Raw genomic sequence first — 17636 nt, 5'->3', positions numbered from 1 at the left:
TATATGAGTAAAATACTATCTCCTTTGTTGAATTTGTATTTTTTCTGCCAATAAATATATCTATAAACCGTGTAAAATTATATGTCTATATCGTGATTCTTGTAAGTGAAATGCCCCAAAGTGTTTTTTCTGCTATAGATTTCTGTTATAATACCTTTGACTTGCTCAGAATAACTTAAGTCTAAAGTAGTTAGCACAATAAATGTTTTGTGGACACCTATGATGTACGGTATACTAACTAGACATTAGCCACTCTTCTTGTGCTCATGGAGCAAATCTAGAAACGGGAAAGATGATTCTGCATGATAATGTTCCAGACAAAGAGACAAATGAATAGTTATGAGAGTTTCAAATGTATTGGGTTGATTCTGAATAGATTATGGGGACTGTATCCTAGCATAAACCAATAGATAGTAAATAATGATCAATAGCATTTAAGAGAAAAAAAAACTGCAATAGTTTACAGTCTAGAAAAGGAAACTCAGCAAGGCAGCTTTCCTGAACATTTCCAAGCTTTGGAATGTTTATACTATCAGCTTACCAGCAACGTCTTTGATGTAAGTACAGTACTGGGAAGCAAAGCTTGAGTGAAAGGAAAATATAAAGGTGCTATGGATCCAGCTTTACGATTCTTGTACTTGGAGTGTTTGAAGCCATAAAGTAACAATGTAACGCATTTCTGAGATGTAGAGGCAAATATTTTCTGTCCATATGTGTTCTGTGAATTTCCCTTTCCAAGCTTCTGTCAAATCTTAAGACTTAATTACTGAGTTTTCCTAAAAATGGTTTTGAGGTAAGGAAAGATTAAAGGAGAAACTACTTTGTTGTGATTTTCTCCTGAAAATTGATTTTATAGAAAGCTGATCTTTTTTATTGTTTGCTTTTTGGTTTTTTGTTTTGTTTTGTTTTTAGAGACAGAGTCTCACTTTGTTGCCCTCAGTAGAGGGCTATGGTATCACAAGCTCGCAGCAACCTCCAGCTCTTGGGCTTAAGCTATTCTCTTGCCTCAGCCTCCCAAGTAGCTAGGACTACAGGTGCCCACCACAACACCTAGCTATTTTTTTGTTGCAGTTCGGCCAGGGCCAGGTTTGAACCCGCCACCCTCGGTATATGGGGCCAGCGTCCTACTCACTGAGCCATAGGCACTGCCTGAAACTGATCTTTTTTTTTTTTTTTTTTGAAAGAGAGTTTAGTTCTCTTCAGCAAGTGACTTGATTAAATATTGCTAATTTTAATCTAGGTCTATCTTCTACTATGAGAGCTTAGCAGAATTACTTAAATTCCCTGAACCTCAATATCCCCATCTGTAAAGTGGAGATTTGGAGATGATAACATTATTTACAATTTTCAGATACTGAGAATGAAAAGAGACAATGTACTGAAAGTGCTTTTATGGTCGTAAGCACCTAATAGCTTTCTTGTGTGTTTTAAGTTTAAGCAGGGTGGGTGCTATTGGGTGGCAGGTCCTGCGCTTATCACTGCATGTACAGAGGTGAATGCACAGCCTTGCCATGTTCAAGGTCCTCATCAGCTGCAGAGCATACACCCTGATAGTGCACCTTAGTGAGAGAGCACAGAAGCAGAGCCCTGATCAGACTGGGGTAGCCCTAGAATCACTCATCAAAGAGCTCCTGAACTTGATGTTAAAGGGTAAGGAGTTGTTAATTAGGTAAAGAAGGCGAGAGGGGAGAAACATAGTCCAGATAGAAGGCACAGAACCAAAGCGTGGTGTGTCTGCGGTGCGGCCGGCAGCTCAGGATGCTACTGAAGAGTGAAATGCAAGTTACAGAATAGTCGCAGCTGAGGCTGGAGAGGAGGCCAGGTGCTAGTCCCAGGGAGCACAGCGCCACACCAAGGAGTGAGTCGATATAATAGATCAAAGACATAGATCATGAAACCAATAAATGTGGATTTTAGGTTTTCCTTTTCTTTGTACTTCATTCCCTCTATACATCTTTGTAAAATCAAGAAATACAACAACAAAAAAAAAAGGACTGAGGAGAGGACATTGCACATGTGTGACACAGAGACATCTGGAATCACAGGAGACCAAATTGTCTCCTTTCACAGATGACCAAGCACTTTGCCTGGCATTAGGCATTAGGGCAGAGTGTATGCTCCTATTCTGACAGGGAGAGAGAGAATTTTTATTGCGATTTCTGATGTTTTAGTCTGGTCTGCAAAATAAATTGATAAATGACCTTTAATTGCTTATCGGACATTAGATGCCAGGTCACTACATTCCATGGCTGGATAGAGAAAATGGGGCTGGTGAGCATCCCGTCCGAACCAGGACCCAGGATGGAAGTGGGGGAGGAGGGTACTTTGGATAGAATGGGACATTTAGGGATAGATGGACCTTACCTTTCCCAGTAAAAAGTGTACGTTTGGACATCTCTATAATCAAATTCTTCTTTTCAAAATGCTTCACAGACATTATGAGTATCTTAGTAACCTCCTTAACACAAAATTCAGATTCTTAATGATCTCATGTGCTTAGTTAAATCAGTTATTGTTTAAATAGAAAACAGATTTTCTCATAGATTCCCCCTTTTCATTTAAATAAAAATTGGAATTTTACATCTATATTAGTTCCCCTGGTAGATTTCTGCTTTTGGTTTTGATCTCTTACTGTTTTCTCTTTAGGGCTTGATTCCTGGGTGTACGTTTGAAGGACCCAGAATAATATTAGACCTTGGGATCACTAAAGCTATAACTGCCCTGAGTCTTTGCTATTGTTCCCTCATTTCCAAAACTCAGGCATCATGAAGGAGAAGTTAATTTTCCTTCTAGTAATTATCACGTGAATTGTCTCCTTTTTCTAGTTTTTTTGTTTCTGGCTAGTATACTAAAACAAGAAATAATGTGTGTGTTGTAAAATAACCATAAAGAAAATCTACAGTCATATTTGAAGAAATATATAAAATTACAGATGAACGGTAATATGTGCAATTCCTAATGAAGAGAACTTTCTTTGAAATAATTGGATTTATTTATCAAAAATCAAATACCTACTGTGTGCTAAATATGAAAGAATAGACTGAGGTTAAAAAGGCCAAGCTTTTCCTCAGTATAGTATCCTCATCAATGAAATTATATTTGCTGGTGCTGTTCCCCAGTGCATTCAAATTTTATTCTATGTTCAGGAAAGTTTCTTTTAGGCTACATGCATAAAATGTCTTGTCTTTAATACACAGTGAACTAAGTAGTCTATTTGTCTTTCTTTCTTTTAATAAGGACTAGGGTGACATTTTTCCTTTGGTCAGTGTTGTGCAAATTTTGCCAATCTAACATATAAAAATAAGCACCCTGATTGGTTCAGAAACATTGATTTAAGTTATTGGGATTTCTGTGGCTTATTTTACTGTGATAAAATTACCTTCTCTGGTAAAGATAAGTTATCCCACTGATCACATATATGTGGGTACTTCATTAACCAAAGGAAATGATTTGCAGTATGACAATACTTTTCTATGGTTGACTTGATCTTTTTAGATTGGAATAGAAATTTTTAAAACTATACCAAGGTTTGAACATTCCCAAATTACTCAATTGTGTTTTCTTTAAAAAAAAAAATATAAGAACTCTTCGTCTAACTATTTTGTGTTACATAACTTACTGATTAAACTATATTTTTTATAATGTCAGTACATATACCTCTGAAGGACAGTCCCCCTTTAATTCCTTTAGTCATTGCAGTCTGCAGTGTTTTTATCTAATGGCTTTTCTCCTGTGTGCTGTATCTCAACATCTGTTCACCTGTTGGTATTCAAATGCATCTGTGAAAACTGAATTTGACACAGCTATGTTATATTCTAGTCCCTTTAATACTCCTGGATCACCATCTTAGAGTTTTTTTTTTTTTTTTTTGTCTCCTCACTTCTGCTTATGCCCAACATCTAGTCTATCAGCAAATCCTGCTGGTCTGTCCTTCGAAATACAGACTCTTGTCTTTTTTTTTTTTTCTTGGCATTGACCATTGTTCACTGACTCCACTGTCCTCACTGTGGTCCCAGATATCATCATTTTTTGCCTCTATTATTGACATAGCTTCTTAACCAGTTGACCTGCTTCTACATAACACTCTCATCTCAGGATAGTAGTCAGAACAATGCTTTCAAAATGTATCAGATCATGGACAGCTTTTGCTCTGTATTCTCCAGTGGCTACTGAAGTCATTAGAATCCATTTTAAAAGCCCTTCATGATCAGGGCCCCCTCCAGAAATTCCTCCCCTTACCATTGGACTTTATCTCATCAGGATCACCATTCCTGCAATGCATCAAGCGGGTCCTGCCTCTGTGTTCCTGCACTCACTATCCCCTGCCTGGTATATCCTGGTACAGACTCGCATGCACCTTGCTGCCCCTTCTCTCTCTTAGTCTCTGATCAAATGTTACCATGTGTCACCCTCTCAGTGAGATCTATCTTGACAGTTCTATTTTATATTACAATCTCATAAAAATCGAGTACTCTCCATTCTCCTGTTTTACTTTTCCTTGGTATTTACCATTATCTCAGATATTTATTTTACTTATTTGTTTCCTGTCTCTTTTCTTCCTCCTGGAGTATAAGTTTTTTTAGGGCAGAGAGTATTGTTTCATTGATGGCTATCTCCATAGGATCTAGAGCAGTGTTGGGCTATAGTAAGGAAGCATATTGGATAGCATTCAATCAGCCACTAAATGAGCAGAATTCTCTGGAAGTTGTGATATCATCACACCTTTTTATCTGCATGGGTTTCCATTCATATGATTTGCCTCCTCATTATTTTGGAATTAAAAACACAGAAATGCAAATTTTAAAAATTAAATCCCTCCATCCATTTTTGAAGCTATAAAAAAAAAAAGTGTGTTACACTGGGTAATTTATAAAAAATAAAAGTCTATTTCTCAGGGTTCAGGAAGCTGGGAAGCCCAAGATCTAGTTAGCAGCAGATTTGATGTCTGGTAGAAGCTTTGTCTCTTCTTTCAAAATGACATCTCTTGGTGTGTCCTCACTTCACAAAAGAAAAGGCAGGAGCTAACTAGTTCTCTCCAGCACTAGTCCCATCCATGAGGACAAAGCCCCCCTACCCTCCTGGGACCTAATAACCTCTCAAGGGCTTCATTTCTTAAATATCATCACTTTGGGGGGAGTAAGTTCTAACACATCAATTTCGGGGGGACACTGACATTCAGACCATAGCAATAAGTCATAGGATCTTCTTTCCTTTTTGGATGGAGCATCTATTTAGGTGGCAAACACACAGGTTTGAATCCCAGCTCAATTCCTTATTTGCAGGTTTTTTTGGATATGCAATCTGACTGCTCAGGTAAACCTCTGAGTCAAACATGTGATTGGCAGTACCTAACCATTTTTTACCTACAAAGGTGATAATTCCATATGGTTTAACCCAGCAATGATAACAACAGTAGAGAACATTCATGATGAATAGAGACACTATTTATGAAATGCCTGATTAAAATGCCAGGCCCACAATACTCACTCAGTGAAATTATATTATTCCTGGTCGTTCTTCCATATAAGCAAATGATGCAAGCATAGAAGTTCACTTTAAAAGAGTTCATAAATCCAAAGGGCCCTGTGTGTGTGCGCGTGTGTGTATGTATGTGTGTGTGTGTGTGTGTGTGTGTGTGTAGGCACCCTTGTTTCTACTTCCTCAACTATTTATTTCAGCTAAGTGGGTGAACATCCATGAATGTTAAGACCCACATACAACCACATACTTAAATAAGCATGGAATCCCCCAAGTAAAGAAAACAACTTCATTTTACTTCATTAAAGTTAAAGTTAATTTTTAAAAGTTTTTTATTATTGAGAGAGTATTCATTTAACTCATTGTGTTTACTATGTATTTTAATTGATTGCCTTTTGCCTTCATGGTATCACATTATAGGCACTGAATAAATTAATGAGTTAATTATGATGTTTTTTTTTTTTTCTTTTGGCCGGAACTGGGTTTGAACCCGCCACCTCTGGCATATGAGGTCGGTGCTCCACTCCTTTGAGCCACAGGCGCCGCCCCATAATGTTTTTGCCTTAAATTTAATTTTGTCTAAACTCTTAAAATTGAACAGTTAAGACATGTTGTATTGAACTAAACATATTTCTATGTAATGACTCAAAGTCGTCCATTGTTTAAACTGATTCCTTTATCCTGAAATATCTTCAAGTATTTTGAAAAATTGGCTCACTTTTGACTGTCTTGATTGTCACTGTTGAAAATAAAAGACTGATTGCTTTCCACAAAAGTAAAATACAAATTTTGAAAGGAGCATATCTATGCAAAATTATTTAAACACCTCTCAAGCAAAATATCTCAGGAATCATAATGTATACTATCCCTTTTAGAGATTTTGATTACCTGGTGCAGTGATTCCTCAAGGGAAACTAACCATCTTCATCCAAGTTAGCAGACTAAGCGTGAAAGACCTATTATTTATTTTATTTTTGAAATGACTCTATACAGTCATTTCTTTATTAGTATCATTACATGTGATTATTTTCATGATGTCTATCTAGCAAAACACAGACTCCAGATGTTAGGGAAAGAATTTTGAATTTTAGGAAAAGTTGGGGTGAGGACGGACTTGCTTGCTCGTGCCTGTTATCCTAGCATTTTGGGAGACTGAGGCAGGTGGATTGCCTGAGCTCGGGAGTTCAAGACCAGCCTAAGCAAGACTGAGTGTTGAGTGATGTTCTTTCTCACAGGGAGAGAAGGACGGCTTGGCTGCAGGTGCAAGCTTGCTCCTAGAATTGCATGAAAACAAGAAACAACTATATACTCTTAGATGACATGTAGCAAAATGTCTTTATTTTCTATTTCCTTCTATTGGGAACTAGTCATGTACACCACATTGGTCAATAATCTTAACATCCTCAATTCTTATCTTAAACTATAGAAAAGAAAGAAAGTCCAGGAAAGTGAGATAACCATCATAAGATTAGCCTAAAGAAAGAAAGTCCGGGAAAGTAAGACAACCATCTTAAGCTAGCCTCAGGCTGTTCCTCTCTGAAGACCTAAAAGAACTATACATTATCTGACTTCTATTGTTAAAGTTAAAGGCCAGGATAAACAGAGGAGTAAAATCTTTTTCTTCTATATACTCAATTAAATTTCCCAGAAACAGGCTCCATGACAGTTTTCTTATGGTTTGGAGACCCTGCAATTACGATGGAGTGTTTTACTCACATCATGATGGAGTTTTTCTTTTCACTCACATCAATCTTTGAGTCATGTCCTCTGCACAGATGGGCCATTTCAACCCTTATCTGGCAGGCTGACTTGACTACACAGTCGGGGTTCCCTGTAAGAAGCTGTTAAGCCTGGCCTGCAGGCCCCCACTGTGTTTTCCCAGGTCGGTTAGGTCTCGACAAAAGCACATAATACTCACAAGTCTTTTTGCTCAGTTTCTGGAATTAAAAGAGCACATTTCATTTAATTTTTGTGGGAGTTTACCCCACAACTGAGACCCCATTTTTATTGAAAATAGAAAAACTAGGCAGGTGTTATAGCTGGACCTGTAGTCCCAGGTACTTGGGAGGCTGTGGCCAGAAGATCACCTGACCCCAAAATTTTGAGGTTGCTGTGAGCTATCATACCATAGCACTCTACAAAGGGTGATAAGTGAGACTCTGTCCAAAAAATAAATAAATAAATAAATTCAATATTAAGGAGAATTGGGGGTAAAACTCATTGCCATCACGTGTTTTCAAATTTAAAAAGAAAGAAATTATACTTCAAAATATCATTTGTTTACAATGTAGGAAATGTTTCTTTTTCAATAGGGGAAGATAACATATTAAGGCGGTACGTATTTTAAGTGGAATAGTTTTACTCTAAACCTAGCCAATTATTATGCAGAATTCTTGTATTCGAATCAAATATATCAGATTTTACGAAGTTAAGCTGGACAAAAATGTAAAAGTATTCCTGAACAACAGAGAAATATCTCTGAAAATATCTGTGGTCTATAACACCAAAAAGGGTAGCCTCCTTCCAAAAGAATCTTTTGATGTTTTACAGAGGTTTGTAGACCAGTATCAAAACAGCATGAGCATATAAGATTGTGCATTTAAACCTTTCTTCAAGAAATGGAAGCTGTTCATTGATAACCTTCACAAATAAAGAGAAAAGAAGCCTAAAAAGAAATTCAATAAAGCTATTTTAATATATGAACAGTTAATATAAATGAAATGTAGTGCTTACCTGTTACTGAGGATAAGACAAACAAAAATATATTTGTTTGGGATAAGTGTGTAGGCAGGTGTTGTAGCAGCACCTGTAGTCCCAGATACTTGGGAGGCTGTGGCAAGAAGATCACCTGGCCCCAAAGCATCTATACCTGAGTTGTTGTCTTTAGAATCTGTGCAGCAGTTTTTAAACAGAAGCAGGGCTGTGAGTTACTGAAGAATTTTCTCATCGTGGTTATTTAAATTAGACCTCACAAATTACAAGTACTTTATGGTTATAATGTGCCTATGGAAGGGCTAGGGTTACCCTTTGCAGACATTCTCAGTAGTCTTCCTCCCTGGAATTTCCAAATCAATATCTCCATGTTATTTCCAGGGTGTTTTCTAGGGAGGAGTCTTACTATTGTCTTAATTTCAATTAACGTAATGTAGACAAGAATCTTCTAAGTGTAGAATGTTAATTACTTGTCAAGTAATCTACAAAATATATTTTATAATAATTTGACAACATACGGTTATTTACATGGATAATGCATGTACGCATAAATGAGAATAAGAGTAATATTTAGTTGGCCCTGCACTATATGGCTCATAAATTTAATTTTTTTCACAGTCTCATTGGTTAAACCAAGAATACCTTTACCAAGTCTGTAAAATTTGGCTACAATATTCTAACAAGCACTTTTAAGTTCATTTTCTAAGCAGAATTTAGAGCTAACCTGGTTATACAATGTCAGTGTGATGTGTCACTTCAGCAAAAAGCATTTGCAACCATGAGTCCTTTAGGAATTTCTGATCTGATAGGGTATTTTCATCTTCTCAAACTAAGCCTTTTACACTGTAGTAACTACTTACAGAAATGGCCCTTGGTGCTAGGATTCTTAGTACTGCTATCTGTCAGATGCATGGAAGCATTGAGACATTGGAAGAGTTAGAGGAATTCACCTCTGTGAATTGTCTAATGAGCATGTGTGCATGTGCACATGTGGTGAACACGTGAGGTCCCATAAATGACTTTCTTCCAAACTTAGCTCTTACAAGTGGTGACAGAACTTTGTACATTTATCCAGATGGGGGCTGTGCCTTCTCAATCCAATGGGCTGGGCTCTCAGAAGGTGACAGTAATCATCAAAGTTAGGCATATGGTTACATACAGTAACATTGAGCCTTTGGATCTATAATGCCATAGACAAAGGTATTATCCTATTGACTTATCAAGAGGATCTATCATTTTTCTATAACTCTCCAAGTTATAAAATGCTCCTTCATCATTTTATTTGCCTTATCAGCTTTTTTACTAGTTCTCCATACACCAGTGATTATGGATGCTCTAGGACTTCTAAACAACATAAGAGGGGGACCAGATTGTACCATATGTTTTGCTGTGAATTGTCCTTTTTTCTTCTCACTTCACTGGACCTGATCTGCCCTTGTAGATTCTCTCTCATTGATTCCGGAAGGTATGGACTGGATAATCCTAGGCTTTTAATGAAAGCACAGGGCACTATTTTTACAGCTGCTGAAGACAAGAATATACAGGAATACGATGACAGGAGATGCATCACCTTTTATACAGGAGTATGATGACCGGAGATGCATCACCTTTGTTCCACAATAAAAGAAAGAGATCCCCCTTAAAAATTCTTGCAACTTTTCTTATCATGCAAGTGTAAAAATCTTCAATCCAAGCAGATGATGTGAATCTTTGACCAGTTTCTTAAAATCTTTTTCTTCCATGTCATCAACTCTTAACTGGAGGAGGTACCACACCTATCTGATTCATGGGACATCTTAACACTTAAAATGCTCACTGGTATTCACAATGCTGTGCTATTTCTGGCTCCTGCTAGTCAGCTGAGGGTGGCAAAATAGTTACCCAATTACTTTAATGTGGCTAGGGTGAATTCTTACACATAAGCAAATGTTCTGTGTAACCATGGTTTCTTTAAACTCTAAAACATTTGCTTAAGTCATTTTTCTTTGAAATATTTCTAAATACTTTACACCTTCCTTATTTTTTAATAGCAAATATTTTATTTCATTTTCTGATCAAAGGTAATTTTAGGGATGACATGATCTTGTTATGCTGTAACCCAGTGATATCTTTACAAACTTAAGAAAATCTAAACCTATTTGCACTTATACTAAATGATCCTGATGACAGATGTTTCCGGTTTTAAATATTTGTTAGTCATTTATTGTTAGGCCATACCAATTTAACAGAGCAAAGACTAATATTACTTCTTCCCGGCTCGGCGCCTATAGCTCAACCGGCTAAGGCGCCAGCCACGTACACCTAAGGTGGCGGGTTCGAATCCCCAGCCTGGACCCGCCAAACAACAATGACGGCTGCAACCAAAAAAAAATAGCCAGGCATTATGGCGGGCGCCTGTGGTCCCAGCTACTTGGGAGGCGGAGGCAGGAGACTCGCTTGAGCCCAGGAGTTGGAGGTTGCTGTGAGCTGTAATGCCATGGCACTCTACCCAGGGGGATAGCTTGAGGCTCTGTCTCAAAAAAAAAAAAAAAAATTACTTCTTCCCCAGTTACTAACATCTTATCCTATGAAACTACTCTGTATTTATAGAGCAAAGTTTAAAGATGGAATCAGTGATTTATCTTAACAAAAATCTTAAGCACCTCTAGTGATTAAAGGGATGGATAACTGATGTTATGAAATAGGTCACTTCTGGATAAATGAGTTTTACAAGAATTTCTAGAAAACACTTTTGAGAAGAAATTTGACAATTGTCAGGTCTTATATTTGGGGAAAACATTATACATTATTAAAACAATCAACTTTAGAATCTTTAATAGGTTTGATTTTAAAGACCAAAATAATGCAAATTACTCTCTCCAACATGAACTGTAAGATCAGACTAGTGAAGTAAAAAACAAACTGTGAATTGCACAAGGGAATGCCAAACACAGCAGAGATGATAGGCACCTTTTTCTATAAAACTACCGAGAGTATGAAAATGACCCTAATTTGTATATTTGTCTAAAATAATTACTATTCCCAAGGGTTAATTTTGTTAATGGCAGCATGGAAAAAGACAATAAAACCACGGGGCACCCAACCGTGTGAAATTGGCTTAATTACACTTTCGCCCAGTAATTAGTCACTCACCTTGCCAGAGTAAGTCAAAAGGCGTTTAGGTGGTTCGTTTAAGTTTATGATTTCAAAATATTGAAGTAGGCACTGTGGGCTGGAAAGGAACAAGATGAGTAAATTAAACAGCAGACAGGAACCTCAGCCAAATAAAGCTGGAACCCTGGCCCAGCTTCCAAACTCGCTCGACAACTTGTGCGTGTCACTTCCCCTCCTGTCCTTCACGTCCCTTGCAGCCAAGGGCCCACCTACCTGTGAGAAATGGTGAGAGAAGTTAAATGAAATTCAACTGTCCATGTTGTGAAGAGCAAATGAGTGGAATTGCTAAGTGATATACCCAAACAAAGCTAAACAACAATTTTAAGTGTGTATCTTTTGATCGTCAGAAAAGGCATCTTCAGGCACAGTTCCCAAGATTTCAACATGTGACACCCTGCAAATCTCAAAATGAAGATAAATCTGCTGGAATACATTCAGTTCTTTCCCTAGTCCAAGTTTCACTGTAGGCACAGCTAGACCCCTGAAGAAGGTTTAGCATTAAGTGGTGTCATCTCAGTAAAATGATTAAATTAAAATCTGAACAACTGAAAAGCTCCCATTTAAATAACCTGAATATTTCTTTGCAGTCAACTCTCTTAAACAGAAATATTAAATGTAAACAATCACTAGAAATATCTAGTTTATCTCACTAGATGTATATTTAAGATTAAATTTTACTCCATCATCTAACGTACCAAAACCTCATATATTGTGACCACTATGCCAACTCTGAAATATCCAAGATCTGTGATTGCCTCCCCAAATATCACAGACACAGCCTGACTGCTATCAAACCTGGTCATCATGCATATATTTGAAATACATATAGTATTTTAAATTGGCCACAGTATTTTATATATAAAGTTATATGTGTTATCTATCCATGTATTTATTTATTCATACATTACAGACATTGATTAGTAGCAAGTATTCAAAGCACAAAATGGTCAAGTTCTGACCAGATGCATCAACATCCTGTGTTAATGCAGTAAGATCGCAGTAAGTTAAAATAGCCAGGTCTAGGGCACTAAGGAATGGCAATATAGACAAGATGACATTTGAGCAAGGTATTGAAAGAAATTTTCAGGCCAAAAGAGAGAGTTACCAGCCAGAAGAAACTATGGGAGGAAAGCACCAAGTTATCAAAGAGCCAGGGCTAGGTGAGGAAGAGTGAGCCCCTGGCTGTCGCTGGACTGTAGATTATATTCTGGGGGAGATAAAGCTGGAAGAGTAGAGTAGGAAGATCTTTAAAACAAAGAAGTCTGGGCTTTGGCTTCTGGACACTGGGAAAGCCTTAAAGAGGTCAGAGGGTAATTTCAGCTCAGTGGTGTAGAGAGATGATCTGCAGCCGTGCGGGTGGGAGAGGCGGAACAGGAGAAGACCTTAGATGTGGAAGGCTCAGGAACTTCTGATAGCCTACTTCAGAGCAGTGCCAGTGAACCAGCAGAGGAAGATTTGAAGGAATGTGGGGAGCTAGTTATCTACTATAGGAGGAATAAAAGGGGAAGGAGGCATCAGGGCTTTGGTTTGGGCAACTGAATAGATTACGATGCCACTATCCGAGATGAGGGAGACAAGAAAAACAGGAGACAGATGCTGAGCTTCGCTTGGGGCACAGTGTGTGAAAGGCCAGGACGACTGAAGATGGTTAGAATGCAGTTAGAAATATGAAGGTGGAGCCTGAAAGATGTCAGTGACAGGGAATTGGCACGTGGTCAAAGCCAGGGAAGTAAATGAGATTTGCCAAGGGCGAGCAAATGAAATAATCAAGAGGCTGAGTTAACGTCATGTCATCATGAGTACTAAGGAAAAATAATGGTGACTGGATGTGGGGACAAAGGATAGAGTAGAGGACAGAAGAAACCCCAGATTTTGAGGTGGGAGACTGGTAAAATTCTAGTTCCATGGGCAGAAAGTCAGGAAATGAAAGGATCGCTTGGCGATCAGTTTCTGACATACTAAAAAGAAAAATATTTTCTTTCATTACCAGTAAATAATAAGATACACTGCTTATACTTAAATTATTTCTAGTTACCAGTTTTACGTATTTTCAAGACATTAAGACTATCTTTGAATAATGCAGTATTATGTATTTAAAAGGTCATTCACTGGGAAACCAGAAACGAGTTGAATTTGTTCTGGACCCACTGTTCATTCACATCCCTTTTGAACATTTCCTGAATGCTATGTACTATGTTAGATGCTGGGGTTGCAATAGTTTGGTTCCTAGAGAGAAAACTTATTAACAAATCCACCCAAGTAAGTGTGTTACTACAAGTGCACTAAGTATTTTTAAAATTGTGTGTAGGATATCTGTGAATTGATAACACTCCAGGGACCTGACCTAACATGAGAGTCCGGGAAGTCTTTGTTTGAAAAAATAGTAGTGGAGTTGAAATCTGATAAAAGACGTAGGAACAAAAGTAGGGGACAGTTTTCCAAGGAATGGACAGTGTATCTGGAGGGCTGGGAAGAAGGAAGCATGGCCACTTGGAATTGCACACAGGCAGCACGGGTCGAGTGGAGAGGAAGAAGCAAAGAGCCTGTGAATGTGTCTGGTGAGATGGGCAGGTACAGATTGTGCAAGGTTTCATAATCTCTCTTCAGATGCTTAATCTGAGAACAACAAGGAGTTTGAAAAGAGTTTCCAATAGAAGGTTATTTGAAGAGATAATGCATTTTTTAAAAAAAGGAAAAAAGGACAAAATGGCAAAGAGCAAACCTGGTTACAGAAGCTCAGGTAGGAAGGCTGTTACAGTGCCGTACAAGAAATGATGTTATTGTACCCAGATGGTGGTGAAGAGGAAAAGAAGTGATGTGCAAGGCAAAATCAACAGAACTTGATGGATTAGGTGGGATGAGGGAGTCAAAGATGATTCACAGGTTTGTTACTGGCCTGTGCAACTGATGGATGACGTTGGCATTCACCAAGGTGGAGAGCCACAGAAGGTTCGTGGTGAGAGAACGTCTTAAGCTCAGTTCAGGCTAGGTTCAAGGTGCCCTGGCGAATTCTAAGTGGAGGTTCCAAAATAGGTCTTGACTCAGATCTGGAGGAAAGACTTAGGAAAGTGGTCATAATTTGGGAGGCAGTTTGAAACACTGGTATAGACAGGACCATCGGGATATAGTATGAGGTGAGAAGGCCCAAATTGAGTCTTTAAAAGGAACTGAACCAGTTAAATTCCAGATAGAGAAAGATAATATGGCAAATGAGAGTGAGAACAGGGGATCAGACGTGTGGTAAGAGAAACAAAAGGGTTAAGAGGAAGAGAACAGAGTTCCAAAAGGGTGGGCAGGCGTGATCAGCAAACCCCGTCCCATTGAGCAATGCCTGTCATTGAGATAATGTCTGTCTGGATATCTCAAAGCATTGTGGTAATCAAATCTGATGTCTGAGGAAATGTTGAAATTTGTGAGCTATTTTATTACACAAAACTCTCAGTTCTTGGGTAGGGTTTGGTTTGGGATTCAAACACTGGGACCAGTCATCCTCTTTTCTTACTCTTCCAGACTTCTTTAGAACAATAACAGAGTCAAAAATAAATGAGTTCGAACGTGAAAGTGTTTCCAGTTCTTTTACATAATTGCATAGACAGTGATTGTGCTCAGAGTCCGGGAGACCACTCCCACTTGCTTTCCTCTAAGAACTTAGATATCCCAGAAACTACTCAGACCTGTGGCTAGAGGCAGCACTTCAGTTCTTTAAACACACCTACTGGACAGTCAGCTTCCTATGATTATGGCTAGTTATGGAGTGGAAGAAGCTTCTGGTATTTAGGAAGTGCCTTACTAGTACATTCTCTTCTTATCCTGCTGTAATTAGTGACACATCAAAAGCTCTCTCCACTTTTACTTTTGAAGTGCTCATTACATGGTACTTAGGAAAAGGGAGGGCCGCATGAGGATGGCCGTCCCCAGAGAATCTGTCTGCCCAGCACCTAGCCTAGTGACTGTCCCTTAACCTCACTGCTGTTGAGAGCAGAGCTAGCTGGACCAAACCCTCCCTCCTCCCCTAGGTCAGATGCTGGGCTTGTGGCAACAGTTCCAACCACAAGCTGACTACTATATACAAATGATTCATTTCCAGCCTTCTGCTTTCCTTTTCAAGAGTCAGCTGTCATGTGCCCTGGTGACTCACCCAAGCCCCTTTGCCCCCGGGAAATAAGTGCTTTAAAGATTCCTGAGTTCCAGACTCCTCCTAAGCCAAGACAGTCACGTTGCCGTCACGGTGATGCAGCACAGAAACATCCTGACTAATACCGGCTTGCTGTCCTGCCAGCTAAAGCACCATTGTTTCTAAGCTTAAGAAGAGCTTCAAGAGAGGGCAATTTGTGTTGCTTTGATTATGCAGAGCAAAACTTAAGCCAGTTGTGGCACGCAAAATATTGAAGAGCTGATGCACGGTTCCACAGTGGTTCAGAGCCTAAGAGACCTGACATAAGCACGATGCTTCTAATTCCATGCTATGCTTCTGAGGGAATGCAGAGATTTTCAGAAACGTCAAGAAGTGATCCTGAACTTTTCATACCCTATAAACGCAGCCTAATGAAACTCTGCAAAGCGCACTAACTTACATAGATTTTTTTCTTCTTTCTGTGAGTCCTTAAAACTTGACAATTTTTTATAGTTTTCTAAACTGTCCTTTTTCCCATCAGCCCTGTATCATGCTAAAAACTGTCAGCTTTAAATGAAGCTCTCATAGGAGGGAGAAGTTTTGGTAGCCACATTTTTGTAATCCATTTTCTCAGCTTCTCATCCATGTCCTTTATATTCCAGAATCGGGTCAGTTGTCATGGGCTTTTTGCCAAATGTTCATACTGTTGAGACCACAGACAGATGAATCACCTCTTGCCTAACTAAATTGAGCCAAAATGTGTCATTGGCAGCCCTGTTACGGAAGCAATGCCTGTTATTACTTCTATCAGCATATTTGTATGTCGCACATATTACGGATATTTATCAATCAAATGAACAGAGGTCAGAAATGTTTTAGCTGTGTGTAGAAGCTATATATTCATATGTCATTTTACATACATGAAAGGTACCTATGTAACTAAATATAAACCCTACCCCACGTGGTGATTTTGTTCTATTACAGACTTTGACATTGTTTGAAACCATTTATTGGTAAACATAATCCCATTTTATAAGATTTTTGTTATGTGATAGTCTCATACAGTTTTGAGGAAGTGAAATTAGGTTTGTAGAACATTTATTTTTAAATAAAGAATGTTATAACCTGGATAATTTGGAGTTTGAAAGTGAATGGAAGCATTGAAGATCAAATTCAGGAAAAATGCAAGTTGGTTCCTTTAATCAATAAAGAACAAAACCAGCACCTCACTGCCCCAGAAGATAGATTGGAAGTAATTTTTTGTGATCCCACGGCTATTTCTTATAGGGAGTACCACAATATTTTCAAAACCCAGTAAAATTTAATTTTCTAAATAAAATAGGGGTGAGGGGAAGCTTGGCTTTCCCCTGAAAGTTTCCTGAAAGATCAACTCACATTTAAAGCAGATAAATAAGATAAAATATTTATTTACCATGCACACAGGGTGGGAGAAATCACAGAGAGATAACCCAATTTTCCAAAGGAGTTCAGCTATCTTTATACAGGCTTATTAGAGGGTTATAGGAATTTGAGGTATAAGCAGTAGCCAGGAGGTTGCTAGAGAGGCTGAATGGATGGGGGAGAAATAGATTGACTTGAAGATTAACCTGGGAAACAGGTATCGATGACCCAAATGATTTGGTCCACTGACATTCCCAACCCTCATTCCTGAAATAATTTGGGATAACAGAAAAAGGGAAAAGGAGTCAATTATCCCCTTTAATCAGGCCTGTCCGGTATATGCAGATGAAGTGAGGGCCCCCTCCACTGTTTCTTAACCTTGAACGGCCTTCTATTCAAAATATTCTTTGTACCAGGGACTCATATTTTGCAGTGAAAGTTCCTTACCTCCTTCAATATTTTATGCAGTAATTTCATAAGCAAGAATAGTGTTCTAAGATCAGAAAAAGATTATTAGTCTCAGGTGATCAAATTTACAGTTTTTAAGTATTTCTTTTCTTGACATGGGGGTCTCTCTGTGTCACCCAGCTATGGTGCAGTGGCGTCATCATAGCTCACTGCAACTTCCAAATTCTAGATTCAAGTGATCCTCCCACCTCAGCTTCCTGAGTAGCTGGAACTACAGGCAAGTACCACCCCAAGGGCTAATTTTTCTTTTCTTTTCTTTCTTTCTTTTTCTTTTCTTTCTTTCTTTTTTTTTTTTTTTTTTTTTTTTTTT

At 38.4% G+C, this 17636-nt stretch overlaps 1 protein-coding gene across 3 annotated transcripts in view; it reads left to right on the top strand.

The window, feature by feature from the left end:
* Window positions 1–17636, top strand: part of CAMK2D (calcium/calmodulin dependent protein kinase II delta) — a 304759-nt gene that overhangs the window by 275074 nt on the left and 12049 nt on the right. The gene's annotated exons all lie outside the window — the stretch shown is intronic.

This window comes from Otolemur garnettii, unplaced genomic scaffold, assembly GCF_000181295.1.
Source record: "Otolemur garnettii isolate 467f Iridium unplaced genomic scaffold, OtoGar3 scaffold00129, whole genome shotgun sequence".
Classification (NCBI taxonomy): domain Eukaryota; kingdom Metazoa; phylum Chordata; class Mammalia; order Primates; family Galagidae; genus Otolemur; species Otolemur garnettii.
Note: the sequence above shows the minus strand (reverse complement) of the source record. Positions and strands in the feature narration are given on the sequence as shown.